The sequence below is a fragment of the Salvelinus fontinalis genome, chromosome 17 (assembly GCF_029448725.1).
Source record: "Salvelinus fontinalis isolate EN_2023a chromosome 17, ASM2944872v1, whole genome shotgun sequence".
Taxonomy (NCBI): domain Eukaryota; kingdom Metazoa; phylum Chordata; class Actinopteri; order Salmoniformes; family Salmonidae; genus Salvelinus; species Salvelinus fontinalis.
The window spans coordinates 13,101,557-13,116,721 of record NC_074681.1 but is presented as its reverse complement, the minus strand read 5'-3'; positions in this window follow the sequence as shown (position 1 = coordinate 13,116,721).

The following is a 15,165-nucleotide window of genomic DNA, read 5'->3' as shown; positions in this document are numbered from 1 at the left end:
CATCACAGCTCTGCTGGCTGGATGTATTATGTTCTGGAACATTTTGTGCCTCAGCTAAATGTCACATTCAATTAATGAGCTCAACACATTGGACGGGGCTGATTGAATGTGTGGTAGTAGTGTTGAAGAGTAATGCCCAGCAGTGAATGGGTTTTAAGCCACCTCACTGTACAATAGGCCTTTAATGTAGGAGTATGTTGGTGAAGAAGAAGTATGAGTATGTTGGCTACTACAGAAGTCATGATACATGATTCCATAGTAATCACCAGTTGAATAGTTTTTCATTGCTAAAAACATTTCATTGAAATGACGTGGAAACAACATTGATTCAACCAGTGTGTGCCCAGTGGGAGGGCTCCGTTCATGTTATGGCATTGCAGCATCTGTCTTTTGTAACTGTGTACTACATCTCATTGGTCTGTACTGTTGTGCACCGGCTGTTTTTGACAGTGTCACACTGTGTTTCTGTAACAACGAAGGAGTAGATGGCCTCCCTCAAAGCATTTTTTATGGAACTGAAGAAAACCAATGACAATAGATTTAGTGTAGCCTATCGTTACCCCAGAATAGTATCTCATTATCAGTCTGTGTCCTATAGTATCATAAATAGTTCAGACTCTGAACTTAGATAGCATTGAGGCTCCATAATCGCACACAGGTGAAAGTGAATTGTTTTCAAATAACTGTATCCACTGATTAATCATTCTTAATCTAGGCGCTGATTTAGTTGAAGTTGATCAATGATGCAGCCAATCAGTAAAGCTTCAAAGACAAGATGGAGATCTATCACCTTCTCCTGTTTCCCTCTCTGGCGTGGTATCTAGAAGATCTGCAGCACTATTAATACATGTGGCTAAGCTTCCCATATGGAACTCAGAACATCCAGTCGACTCGCTTGTTACAAATGAACAGTGTCTGCGTTTACACAGGCAGAAGTATTCAGATCTTTTTTTCACTAATTGGTCAATCTGACGGAATTGGTCAAAAGACCAATTAGTATAAAAAAGATCCGAATTGGGCTGCCTGTGTAAACGCAGGAAGTATGGCGTCCTCTATAGTAGATGCCTTACATTTCAGACTGGCCACTATCTTCTAATCATTTCAGTGAGTAGTATTTCATTCATTGCGTTCTGTGCCCTTTTTTGATAGTTTGGCTGATAAACACAAAAACAGAGTTTTTCCCCATATGATCAAGCAATATTAACACATTTGGCGTACCCTAACTTCTATTCCATCACTAATGAGGACTGCCCTGACTCATCAAAACCATATCGATGTCCTTGGGCCAATCAGAAATGAGTCTCCCTTTAGCTTACCTAAGCGCGCCACCTGCTGGCAACTGTTGAGAAATACAGAATTTGATCAAGCAGAATGTGGCACTTCTAAATCACCAACTACCATTTACTTGGTATTGCATGATGAAATAGTCATGACGTCATAATAACCTAACAACACGTTATGTCTTCTTGCACAATCAACAAAAAAATTAAATGCCTAACAATACATATTTTTGCATAAAACATTAAACGTGTTTATTGAATTTAAATGATTTATTTTACACTAAATTCTGCTCAATTTTATACTCATCTTGTCTTGGAGACACTGGCCTAGTGTTTCACCCCACAAGGTTTACACATTTTAGTCGAGAGAACGAGCGAACACTGGGGTGTCGGGAGAGGGAACAGAGGGGACGTCTCAGCTGTTAACAGGTGTTACGTTTCTTGGCTGCCACGCACATTTCTGCCCCTTACTTTCCAAGAGACAGACAGGAATGAGAGAGAGTCGGCAGGCTGGATGGTGTGACGGGGGGACAGGGCCATGGGAGGGGAGGGGGCTAGGTGTCCAACCACAGGCCCCCCCAGCAGGCAGCACACGACCCTGGAGCGTCCCAGGACAGTGTGTTCTGGGTGAGGGAGGCAGAGGTCCATTTATAACGGTGAAGTTTGTCGCCTTGCCAAACAAACGCCCCTCTAATACCACACAGGTCACTCCACCACACAGTATATTCCCGGGCAGAGACTGTTTATCCTGCTAAGTATAGCGCTTGGTTAAAATTAGCTGTATTTATGCAGACATTAGCATTATATAGATTGTGAGTGTGCATGCAGATGTGTTTGTGCCACTGCTTTCACGCTTGCCCTAGTAGTGTCATGATATAAGTGCTACAGTTGTTGTTAATACTCACTACTAATAAGGAGTGTAATGTTATTTAGCAATATCAGTTGAAAGTTCATTCCTTTCTGCATTTAACAATAGAGACAATCTGTGTCTTTTGAGTAATTGGGATGTGAATAAGAATATGTACGAATGACAGTTTGCCTTTGCAGATTCTATTTATGTGATAAGCCTTCAGGGTATATCCATTTACCCCAATACTGTCTTGCAGCTGACCTAGAGAACTGTTTGTTCTTAGTCTGTGGACCAAGTGAATAGGTGTTCCAAATCTACAGGGTCAATCAGGACACTTGCGCACACGCTTGCGCTCACACACACACTCACTTACTGACTCACTCACACACACATGCAAACACACACACACACACACACACACACACACACACACACACACACACACACACACACACACACACACACACACACACACACACACACACACACACACACACACACACACACACACACACACACACACACACACACACACACACAAGCAAGGTGTAGCGGATGTTGTAAATGCTCCACACATAGCTCCTCCATTTGGCAGACATTGAGAGGGTGGGGCGGGACTTGAGTTTGGGCTCTCTGACGGCTATTTCTCTAGTTTCAATGTAAAGTGTCAGTGAGATGAACTCGATCTCTGGTTTATGTAATCAGCCCCACTACTGAAGCCTGTTACTCCTCCCGGCCTCACCCACAGTTAAATGGCCTTACAGTGCCCCTGGCCTAGAGTGATATGAAGCGCTATTACTGTGAAGCCATATTGACTTTAGGGAGAGATCTGAACACTGTTCTCCATATCTGGGAAAGCTTTCACAGTTTTTCTCAGTGTTTTGTGGTGCGCTACTTCGAGATGCAGTTTACCGCATGCTCCTCCTAGGCCTGTATTGGAGGACAGACATATTTGGGTAAATAATATCCACTGTATATTCTTCAGAGCTCTATATTCTCAGATGTACTATTGAGTGCCACTGTTGATCAACCACAGTGTTAAATTTAATTAGTCAGTAGTGTGAGTATTTGAATATCCAAAGTTGATTTATGAGCAATGTGTGTGCTGTGCAATAATCCTCTGAGGCAGCCTTGACTTTCTTTTCCCCTTGCTCACTTGCCGGCCAGCTCAATGGAAATGTTTTACTCCATGAAAGTGTTGCATGCGTAAGGTAAGGTAACCCTCTACGCTTCTCAAAGTGACACTAGCTGAGCCGAATGACCTACATTGTCGAAATTCATCTGTTGGCGTCCAAGGACAGGTGCGAGTCCTGCAAATGCAGTCTTGGCTAATCTGGATGTCTCCTTAGCTGTATCATTTCTGGATCTAGGACGGGCTTGGAGGGCATTAGTTGGCACACGTGTCAATGATACAACAATAATTTAAAGTGTCCTCTTTGTTGAATTTAAGTTGCATGGTTAAAAATATATTACCTATCTACCACTGAACAAAAATATAAATTCACCATGTAAAGTGTTGGTCTCATGTTTCATGAGCTAAAAAGATCCCAGAAATGTTCCATATGCACATGAAGCTTATTTCTCTAAAATGTTGTGCACAAATTTGTTTACATCCCTTTTAGTAAGCATTTCTCCTTTGCCAAGATAATCCATCCACCTGACAGGTGTAACATATTAAGAAGCTGATTAAACAGCATGCTCATTACACAGGTGCACCTTCTGCTGAGGAGAATAAAAGGCCATTCTAAAATGTGCATGTCTAAAGTTTTGAGGGAGCGTTCAACTGGCATGCCAGAGAATTGAATGTTAATTTCTCTACCATAAGCCGCCTCCAATGTCGTTTTAGAGAATTTGGCACGTCCAACCGGCCTCACACACGCAGACCACGTGTATGGCGTCGTGTGGCCGAGCGGTTTGCTGATGTCAGCATTGTGAACTGAGTGCCCCATGGGGGTTAGGGTATGGGCAGGCATAAGCTACGGACAACGAACACAATTGCATCACCTTATGTTTCAGCATGATAATGTCACATGTCGAAAGGATCTGTGCACAATTATTGGAAGCTGAAAATGTCCCAGTTCTTCCAAGGCCTGCATACTCACCAGACATGTCACCCATTGAGTATGTTTGGGATGCTCTGGATCGATGTGTACTACAGCATGTTCCACTTCCCGCTAATATCCAGCAACTTCACACAGCCATTGAAGAGGAGTGGGACAACATTCCACAGGCCACAATCAACAGCCTGATCAACTCTATACGAAGGAGATGTCGTGCTGCATGAGGTAAAAGGTGGTCACACCAGATACTGACTGGTCTTCTGATCCAAGCCCCCTACCTTTTTAAAAAAGGTACCTGTGACCAACAGATGCATATCTGTATTCCCAGTCATGTGAAATCCATAGATTAAGGCCTAATGAATTTATTTCAATTGACTGATTTCCTTATTTGTTATATTTTTGTATTTTTTATTTAACCTTTATTTAAATAGGCAAATCAGTTCTTATCACTAAATTCTTATTTACAATGACGGCCTACCAAAAGGCAAAAGGCCTCCTGTGGGGACGGGGGCCTGGGATTAAAATAAATAAATAAATACAATATAAATATAAATATAGGACAAAAAACACATCACAACAAGAGAGACAACACTACATAAAGAGAGACCTAAGACAACAACATAGCAAGGCAGCAACACATGACAACACAGCAAGGTAGCAACACAACATAACAACAACATGGTAGCAACACAACATGGTAGCAGCACAAAACATGGTACAAACATTATTGGGCACAGACAACAGCACAAATGTCAAGAAGGTAGAGACAACAATACATCACACAAAGCAGCCACAACTGTCAGTAAGAGTGTCCATGATTGAGTCTTTGAATGCAGAGATTGAGAAAAAACTGTCCAGTTTGAGTGTTTGTTGCAGCTCGTTCCAGTCATTAGCTGCAGCGAACTGAAAAGAGGAGCGACCCAGGGATGTGTGTGCTTTGGGGACCTTTAACAGAATGTGACTGGCAGAACGGGTTTTGTATGTGGAGGATGAGGGCTGCAGTAGATATCGCAGATAGGGGGGAGTGAGGCCTAAGAGGGTTTTATAAATAAGCATCAACCAGTGGGTCTTGCAATGGGTATACAGAGATTACCAATTTACAGAGTATAGAGGGCAGTGATGTGTCGTATAAGGAGCATTGGTGGCAAATCTGATGGCCGAATGGTAAAGAACATCTAGCCACTCGAGAGCACCCTTACCTGCCGATCTATAAATTATGTCTCCGTAATCTAGCATGGGTAGGAGGGTCATCTGAATCAGGGTTAGTTTGGCAGCTGGGGTGAAAGAAGAGCGATTACGATAGAGGAAACCAAGTCTAGATTTAACTTTAGCCTGCAGGTTTGATATGTGCTGAGAAAAGGACAGTGTACCATCTAGCCATACTCCCAAGTACTTCAATGAGGTGACTACCTCAAGCTCTAAACCCTCAGAGGTAGTAATAACACCTGTGGGAAGAGGGCCATTCTTCTTACCAAACCACGTGACCTTTGTTTTGGAGGTGTTCAGAACAAGGTTAAGGGTAGAGAAAGATGTTTGGACACTAAAGAAAGCTTTGTTGTAGACCGTTTAACACAAAATCCAGGGAGGGGCCAGCTGAGTATAATACTGTATCATCTGCATATAAATGGATGAGAGAGCTTCCTACTGCCTGAGCTATGTTGTTGATGTAAATTGAGAAGAGCGTGGGGCCTAGGATCGAGCCTTAGAGTACTCCCTTGGTGACAGGCAGTGGCTGAGACAGCAGATGTTCTGACTTTATACACTGCACTCTTTGAGAGAGGTAGTTAGCAAACCAGCCCAAAGACCCCTCGGAGACACCAATACTTCTTAGCCGGCCCACAAGAATTGAATGGTCTACCGTATCAAAAGCTTTGGCCAAGTCAATAAAAATAGCAGCACAATATTGCTTAGAATCAAGTGCAATGGTGACATCATTGAGGACCTTTTAAGGTTGCAGTGACACATCTATAACCTGAGCTGAAACCAGATTGCATACCCGAGAGAATACTATAGACATCAAAAGAAAGCCAGTCAGTTGATTATTGACAAGTTTTTCCAACACTTTTGATAAACAGGGCAAAATAGAAATAGGCCTATAACAGGTAGGATCAGCTTGATCTCCCCCTTTAAATAAAGGACAAACCGTGGCTGCCTTCCAAGCATTGGGAACGTCACCAGAAAGGAGAAACAGGTAAAACAAGTTTGGAGATGGGCTTGGCGTTGATAGGGGCAGAAACCTTAAAGAAGAAAGAGTCTAAACCATCTGACCCAGATGTTTTTTCGGGGTCAAGTTTAAGGAGCTCCTTTAGCACCTCGGACTCAGTGACTGCCTGCAGGGAGAAACTTTGTAGCTGTGCAGGGGAAAAAGAGGGAGAATCATCAGTGATAGTCCCATTAGAAGGGGTGGGAGATGAGGAAACATTGGACGGGCAAGGAGGCATGGCTGAGTCAAATAGGAATCCTGACTTATTGAAGTGGTGATTGAAGAGCTCAGCTATGTGCTTCTTGTCAGAAACAACCACATCATCAACATTAAGGGACATGGCCAGCTGTGAGGAGGAGAGTTTATTCTCCAGATCTTTATCCGTTTTCCAGAACTTCTTGGGGTTAGACCCACAGAGAGAGAACTGCTCCTTAAAGTTACAAACTTTAGCCTTCCGGATAGCCTGAGTGCACTTATTTCTCAATTGCCTGAACGATAGCCAGCCAGCCTGAGTATGCGTGTGCCGAGCATTTCGCCAAATGCAATTCTTGAGGTGGAGTAACTCTGCAAGATCACGGTCGAACCAGGAGCTGAACCTGTTTTTATTCTCATTTTCTTTATGGGGGCGTGTTTGTTAACAATACCACAGAAAATATATAAAAAGAAGGTCCAAGCGTCTTCGACAGAGGGGATCAAGATGATTCTATACCATTTCACAGAGGCCAGCTCATGAAGGAAGGCTTGCTCATTAAAGTTTTTTAGCAAGCGTCTATGACATATCAGGAAATGTAATTTCAATAAGCAGCCATTACAGACACAGGCTGTAAAACAGTGATCGCTAAGGTCATTACAGAAAACACCAGACTGATATCTATTAGGATTATTTGTGAGGATAACATCGAGGAGAGTAGCCTTTTCTGTTTGGAGTCATACTTTGTGGGATTGGTAATAATCTGAAAAAGATTTAGGAAGTCCCATTGCTTTAGGATTTGGTCAGGTGGTTTAATAAGCATGTCCCAGTTTAGGTCTTACCTAGCAGGACAAATTCAGGCTTAGTGTAAGGGGCCAGGTGAGAGCTTAGGGCAGGTAGGGTACAGGCCGGTGCTGATGGAGGACGATAGCACCCAGCAACAGTCAACAAAGAGCTATTTGAAAGTTTAAAACCAGCAAATCAAATTGTTTGGGGACAGACTTGGTGGAGACAACTGAGCACTGAAGGTGATCCTTGGTAAAGATTACCACTCCCCCACCTTTGGAAGATCTGTCTTGACGAAAAAGGATAGAACCAGAAAGTTTGACATCAGTATTCAAAACGCTCTTCCTTAACCACATCTCAGTAATGACCAACACATCTGGATTGGAGCTGTGAACCCACACTTTCAATTGGTCCATTTTGGTAATAAGCTTCTAGTGTTAACGTGCAGAAAACCCAGGCTTTTACGAGAGCAGAAATCAGTGAAGCAGATATCAGAGCACAAGTCAGAATTGGGGCTTACAACAGTAGATGGGCCAGGGTGTACATGCACATCAACAGTAATACAATCAAGGCACGGCATAGTACAGGGAGAGCTCTGCAGTGCTGATTTATGACATCTGAATGTGCATCAGATGGCAACAATATCATATGTACAGCAATTTCATCAGGTAACAAGAATCCAAAGCCGGCGAGTTGTGGTTAGAATAGGATGGGAGGCCAAAAGTCAGTGTAACCAATAGTGAGTCAGAGTCCCGAGTGTGGGAACAAACATAGTCTGTCCCACGGTTGGGTAAAGAAAGTTTGTAGTCAGCAAAGTATGCAGGAGTCATGAGGCAAGTAGCAAAATGCACGAGAAAAAAATAAAATATATAACGACTTGGGGCTAGCCATTGTAAGTTCAGAGTCACTCGCCCCAACAGTATGTGTGTGCTGGAGGTGAACGAAAGCTCGGGAGAGAGGGGGGAGTGTGGTGGGGGTACCTGTACCAGACAGGGGAAGACAGGCCAGGGCAGATGGTGAACAGATAGCCAGGTGGAATCCAAGAAGCAGTGCAGCAGGCAACGGGAGTAGGTGTCACACCCACAAGGGAGAAGCTTTTATTTCTGGAGGCAGATTTCTTGTAGAAAATGCCAGTGAATGGTCTTTGAACAGCAGGAGGGGGCTTCAGAGGATGCTTCAAAGGCTCCTGACACTTGTTGGGCTCCAAGGCCTTGACACGTTTTACTTCACACCTTGGTGCTAATTGAATTTGTATCTGGTCTGTCCTTGCAAGCCTGGGAGCCTTAACTCAGCATTCAGTCCCCAGAAAGTCAAATATATAAAACAATCTAAATAATAATAATACATCTTTGTAACGTACTTTATTTTTCTTCTTTGCTTTCAAAATAGCATCAGACCAAACACTACACACTCAGTTCCAGGTTGGATGGTGTCCTCAGGTCTCTGCTTATATGAACTGTAACTCAGTAAAATCTTTGAAAATGTTGCATATTGCGTTTATTTTTGTTCAGTATATATATGAATAACAACATAATATGTTTATCTATAGATAGAGTATTTTTTCCGTAGCCCTTTCCTGCATTCAAATCGCCCTCTAGTGGCCTCATGGGTGTTATGCTTTTGATATTTTTCATAATTAATCAACATGATTTAAAAATAAAAAAATCTGAAAATCCGGTGTTTCTATGTCAAAATGTTGTTGTATTTTAGTCTTCTGAGATGTATATAGTGTAATATTGGGATGCAAACTCATTGAATGCATTTAAACTATATCTGACATTGTACAGAGGTGTCTTCTTTTTGTTAAGACCATAATCATGTGTGTGAGGTGTATACTTTTGTTTCAAAGTAGATTTGTTTAAGACTACCAAGAAACACAGAATCATATCATTTGTTTTCGTACTGCCCATATGAAGCTTATTTTTGGTCACAGGTCTAGGAATGATTGAAGAATTGCAACATTTACCTGGAGCTAACTCTACAGATAGCACTACTGGGTGATTTGAAAAGTCATATTCAATCGATCAATAATATAATAATACTTTTAGCAAAACATTTTATCTTTAATTGACAGTCTGTAGAAACTATGGGAATAGAAAGGTTCAGAATTGTTGTAAAACATCGCAGCACAGTTGAAAATATATGGCAAGTAGAAATACAATATGGATGGTGTTAAGAGAGAGATGGGAGGGGTTGAGGGGAGCTGAAGGGTGGGACTAATAACAACAAGATAACTAATGTAAAATATACTGTGTCCGTAAAATACATATACAGTAGGTTCAGAACTTTTGTGAAACAGCACAGTTGAAAAATATATGGCAAATAGAAACTGGATTGTCTTCAGAAATAGATGGGAGGGATTGAGAGTAGCTGAAGGATAGAAGTAAAAGAAAACAAAGGATAACTATTGTTAAATAGATTGTGTCCGTAAAATTGACAGTGCATGTCAGGGCAAAAACCAAGCCATGAGGTCAAAGGAATTGTCCGTAGAGCTCCGAGACAAGATTGTGTCGAGGCACAGATCTGGGGAAGGGTACCAAAAATGTCTGCAGCATTGAAGGTTCCCAAGATCACAGTGGCCTCCATCATTCTTAAATGGAAGAAGTTTGTAACCACCAAGGTTCTTCCTAGAGCTGGCCGCCAAGCCAATCTGAGCAATTGGGGGAGAAGGGCCTTGGTCAGGGAGGTGACCAAGAAACTGATGGTCACTGACAGAGCTCCAGAGTTCCTCTGTGGAGATGGAAAACCTTCCAGAAGGACAACCATCCATGCAGCACTCCACCAATCAGGCCTTTATGGTAGAGTGGCCAGACGGAAGCCACTCCTCAGTAAAAGGCACATGACACCACACTTGGAGTTTTCCAAAAAGCACCTAAAGGACTCTGACCATGAGAAACAAAATTCTCTGGTCTGATGAAACCAAGATTGAACTCTTTGGCCTGAATGCCAAGCGTCACGTCTGGAGGAAACCTGGCACCATCCCTACGTTGAAGCATGGTGTTGGCAGCATCATGCTGTGGGGATGTTTTTCAGCGGCAGGGACTGGGAGATTAATCAGGATCAAGGGAAAGATGAACGGAGCATAGTACAGAGAGATCATTGATGAAAACCTGCTCCAAAGTGCTCAGGACCTCAGACTGGGGCGAAGGTTCACCTTTCAACAGGACAACGACCCTAAGCACACAGCCAAGACAAAGCAAGAGTGGCTTCGGGACAAATCTCTGAATGTCCTTGAGTGGCCCAGCCAGAGCTAGAACTTGAACCCGATCGAACATCTCTGGAGAGACTTGAAAATAGCTTTGCAGCAATGCTCTCCATTCAATCTGACAGAGCTTGAGAGGATCTGCAGAGAAGAATGGGAGAAACTCCCCAAATACAGGTGTGCCAAGCATCATACACAATAATACTCTATGCTGTAATTGCTGCCAAAGGGGCTTCAACAAAGTACTGAGTAAAGGGTCTGAATACTTATGTAAATGTCATATTTCAGTTTTTTGATTGTAATAAATTTGCAAACAATTCTAAACCTGTTTTTGCTTTGTCATTATGGGGTATTATGTGTAGATTGATGAGGGGGAAAAACTATATAATCCATTGTAGAATAAGGCTGTAACGTAACAAAGTGTTGTTGTTCATTTGTTTACTCCAATTAGGGGGGGGGGGGGTAGAGTTAGTGGAAAATAATAAAGGAAAATATGTTGTAAAAATATGTGTATATATGCATGTATATTTGAGTGTATGTGTGTATATATATTTTTAAAAACATGTTTTTAAATGTAACCTTTATTTAACTAGGCAAGTCAGTTGAGAACAAATTCTTGTTTACAATTACAGCCTACCGGAGAACAGTGGGAACAGTGGGCAGAACCACAGATGTGTACCTTGTCAGCTCGGGAATTTGATCCAGCAACCTTTCAGTTACTGGCCCAACGCTCTAACCACTAGGCTACCTGCCGCCCCAACTCATATGTGTATGAGTGTATATACAGTACTAGTCAAACGTTTGGACACACCTACTCATTCCAGGGGTTTTCTATATTTTTACTATTTTCTGACATTGTAGAATAATAGTGAAGACATCAAAACTATGAAATAACACACATGTAGTAAACAAAAAAGTGTTAAACAAATCAAAATATATTTTATATTTGAGAATCTTCAAAGTAGCTGCCCTTTGCCTTGATGACAGCTTTGCACACTCTTTGTATTCTCTCAGTGCATTTCAAATAACAGGTGTGCCTTGTTAAAAGTTAATTTGTGGAATGTTTTTCCTTCTTAATGGGTTTGATCCAATCAGTTGTGTTGTGAAAAGGTAGGGGTGGTACACAGAAGATAGCCCTATTTGGTAAAAGACCAAGTCCATATTATGGCAAGAACAGCTCAAATAAGCAAAGAGAAATGACAGTCCATCATTTCTTTAAGACATGAAAATCAGTGAGTCTTGAAAATTTCAAGAACTTTGAAAGTTTATTCACTTGCAAAAATCATCAAGTGCTATGATGAAACCACCTCAGAGTTACCTCTGCTGCAGAGGATAAGTTCCTTAGAGTTACCACCCTCAGATTGCAGCCCAAATAAATGCTTGACAGAGTTCAAGTAACAGACACATCTCAACATCAACTGTTCACTGTGTGAATCAGGCCTTCATGGTCGAATTGTTGCAAAGAAACCACTACTAAAAGACACCAATAATAAGAAGAGACTTGCTTGGGCCAAGAAACACTCACAATGGACATTAGACCATTGGAGATCTGTCCTTATGTCTGATGAGTCCAAATTTGAGATTTTTGGTTCTAACCGCCATATCTTTGTGAGACGCAGAGTAGTTGAACGGATGATCTCTGCATCTGTGGTTCCCACCGTGAAGCATGGAAGAGGAGGAGTGATAGTGTGGGGGTGCTTTGTTGGTGACATTGTCCGTGATTTATTTAGAATTCAAGACACTCTTTACCAGCATGGCTACCACAGCATTCTGCAGTGATAGGCCATCCCACCTGGTTTACGCTTCGTGGGACTATCACTTGTTTTCAACAGATCAATGACCCAAAACAGACCTCCAGGCTGTGTAAGGGCTATTTAACCACGGAGAGTGATGGAGTGCTGCATCAGATGACCTGGCCTCCACAATCACCTGACCTCAACCCAATTGAGATGGTTTGGGATAAGTTGGACCGCAGAGTGAAGGAAAGGCAGTCAACAAGTGCTCAGCATATGTGGGAACTCCTTCAAGACTGTTGGAAAAGCATTCCTCATGAAGCTGGTTGAGAGAATGCCAAGAGTGTGCAAAGCTGTCATCAAGGAAAAGGGTGGCTACTTCGAAGAATCTAAAATAAAAAATATATTTGGATTTGTTTAACACTTTTTTGGTTACTACATGATTCCATATGGGTTATTTCATAGTTTTGATGTATTCACTATTATTTTACAATGTAGAAAATAGTAAAAATCAAGAGAAACCCTTGAATGAGTCAGTGTGTCCAAACTTTTGACTGGTACTGTAAATATTTCAAAAAATCTATCTGCAATATTAATTAAAGCTGATATACCCCATACATTTTTTAAAATAATTAAATAAACACTCTGTGACCCTGATTTAGCCCAGTGCAGTAAAAGGTTAAATGCATGTATTATAGTTTATGACAGTTTTGTATGCTAACATATTCTGTATACAGTACATTACAAAATGTATCCAAAAAGGCTTTGGAAAACCCGTTTCTGCAAACATCTAGGCCTAACTAAATGATCCTATTCCCATTTTCAGGTTCAATAAGCAGTGTTTGTGACTTTTTATTTATGTCTGTTTTTACACTTTCTTTCCATTGATGCAAAGTACATACCGTATGTCCCAGACGGATCACTTCATCAAGCATGTTTTGATAGGTTTATAGGGTACACTGTTGAGGGGTCCAATTACCAGGCCCTATGTTAAAATGTAGCCTTAAATGTCTTAACTCTGTATGAGTAGGCTAAGTGTGTGTGATGGTGTGGGAAGGATCTGACTTGATGTGTTAGTCAGAGGAGAGACACAGTATTATCATGGCTGTCACCCTTCTCCTATTTAAGCACAGAGGCTAAAGACCTTAAGCTCTTTCTCAGCCAGGATACTACAGGCCACAATCTGAACCTTTTTCTTGCTCCCTCACTGGGTGGGCGCTAGTTATAGCCGTTTCGCAGCCAGCAAAGAGCTTTCCGTAGCAATATACAATGCATGTGGAAGGTATTCAGACCATTTGACTTTTTCCACATTTTGTTACGTTACAGCCTTATTCTAAAATTGATTAAATATCTTTTTTCCCCTTCATCAGGTAGCCTAGTGGTTAGAGCATTGGGCCAGTAACCGAAAGGTTACGTTCTGCCCCTGAACAAGGCAGTTAACCCACTGTTCCCCCCGTAGGCCGTCATTGTAAATAAGAATGTGTTCTTATCTAACTTGCCTAGTTAAATATATTTTTTTATAAACAATAACCTTTTGTAATTTTTGCAAATGTATAAAATGCTATGAGACTTGAAATTGAGCTCAGGTACATCCTGTTTCTATTGATCATCCTTGAGCGCACACAGCCAAAACAACACAGGAGTGGCTACGGGACAAGTCTCTGAATGTCCTTGATTGGCCCAGCCAGAGCCCGGACTTGAACCCGATTGAACATCTCTGGAGAGACCTGAAAATAGCTGTGGAGAGACGCTCTCAATCCAACCTGACAGAGCTCGAGAGGATCTGCAGAGAATGGGAGAAACTCTCCAAATACAGGTGTGCCAAGCTTGTAGCATCATACCCAAGAAGGCTCGAGGCTGTAATCGCTGCCAAAGGTGCTTCAACAAAGCTCTGTGTTATACATTTTTTATGCATTTGCAAAATGTATAAAAACTGTTTTTGCTTTGTCATTATGGGGTATTGTGTGTAGATTGATTAAGGAACTTAAAAAAAGAAATCTATTTTAGAATAAGGCTGTAACGTAATAAAATGTGGGAAAAGTTAAGGGGTCTGAATACTTTCCGAATGCACTGTACAACTGTCTTACATACTGAGACTCAATATGTCAAAAGACTCAAACATGCAGTTATTTCCCTGATGTTATCGCAATCATTATTTTTCCAGCCTCTTGTAAACACTGTGAAGCTGTTAATTACTATGCCAGTCATTAATAAGGATCTAATTTAAAAAGTTCCCTTTTTGCAAACACAGCTGTTCTGTGTGAGTGGCACTTTTGACATGATTGTTGGATATTTTGAGTTGACTTAAAAATGTCCCTGACCGCTTATAAATAAAACACGTCAGTGACCCCCCTCTCCATCTGTAAGCACCTGTTCAGGCTAATCATGGTGAAACCACCAAGTGAGACTGAAAAGACTATAACCATTTACATGCAAATAAAGTAAAAAACGAAACAAAGTGTCTAGCGTCGTCCCAGACAACTTTCCACTCTGCCTCAGAGAGAGGAACTGTGTACACTGGCCATTTTGACACTTGGCAGGTGGGCCAGAGACTGGCTACGGTGGTGGCCTTAACATTTAAAGGCGCTCAGATGTCTGACAGCCCCTCCAGAGCCAAACTGCTGCCCCTCACGGCCTCTCACAGCCCCCCGCCCCCCTGGCCGGTCCCCTGCTGACGTCGGCTGTGCCGTTTACATTTAGGTAGACAGGCTTATTCCATTCTTAATACCACCTCCAGTAAGGAGAAGAGCAGAGGTGTCAAGCAGTAGGTGAGAGACAGGGACAATCTCATGACCGGATGACTGTTAAGTCAGAACTTTAAAGGTGTTTCCACAGGTTACACTGACAATTACTGGCTGTAT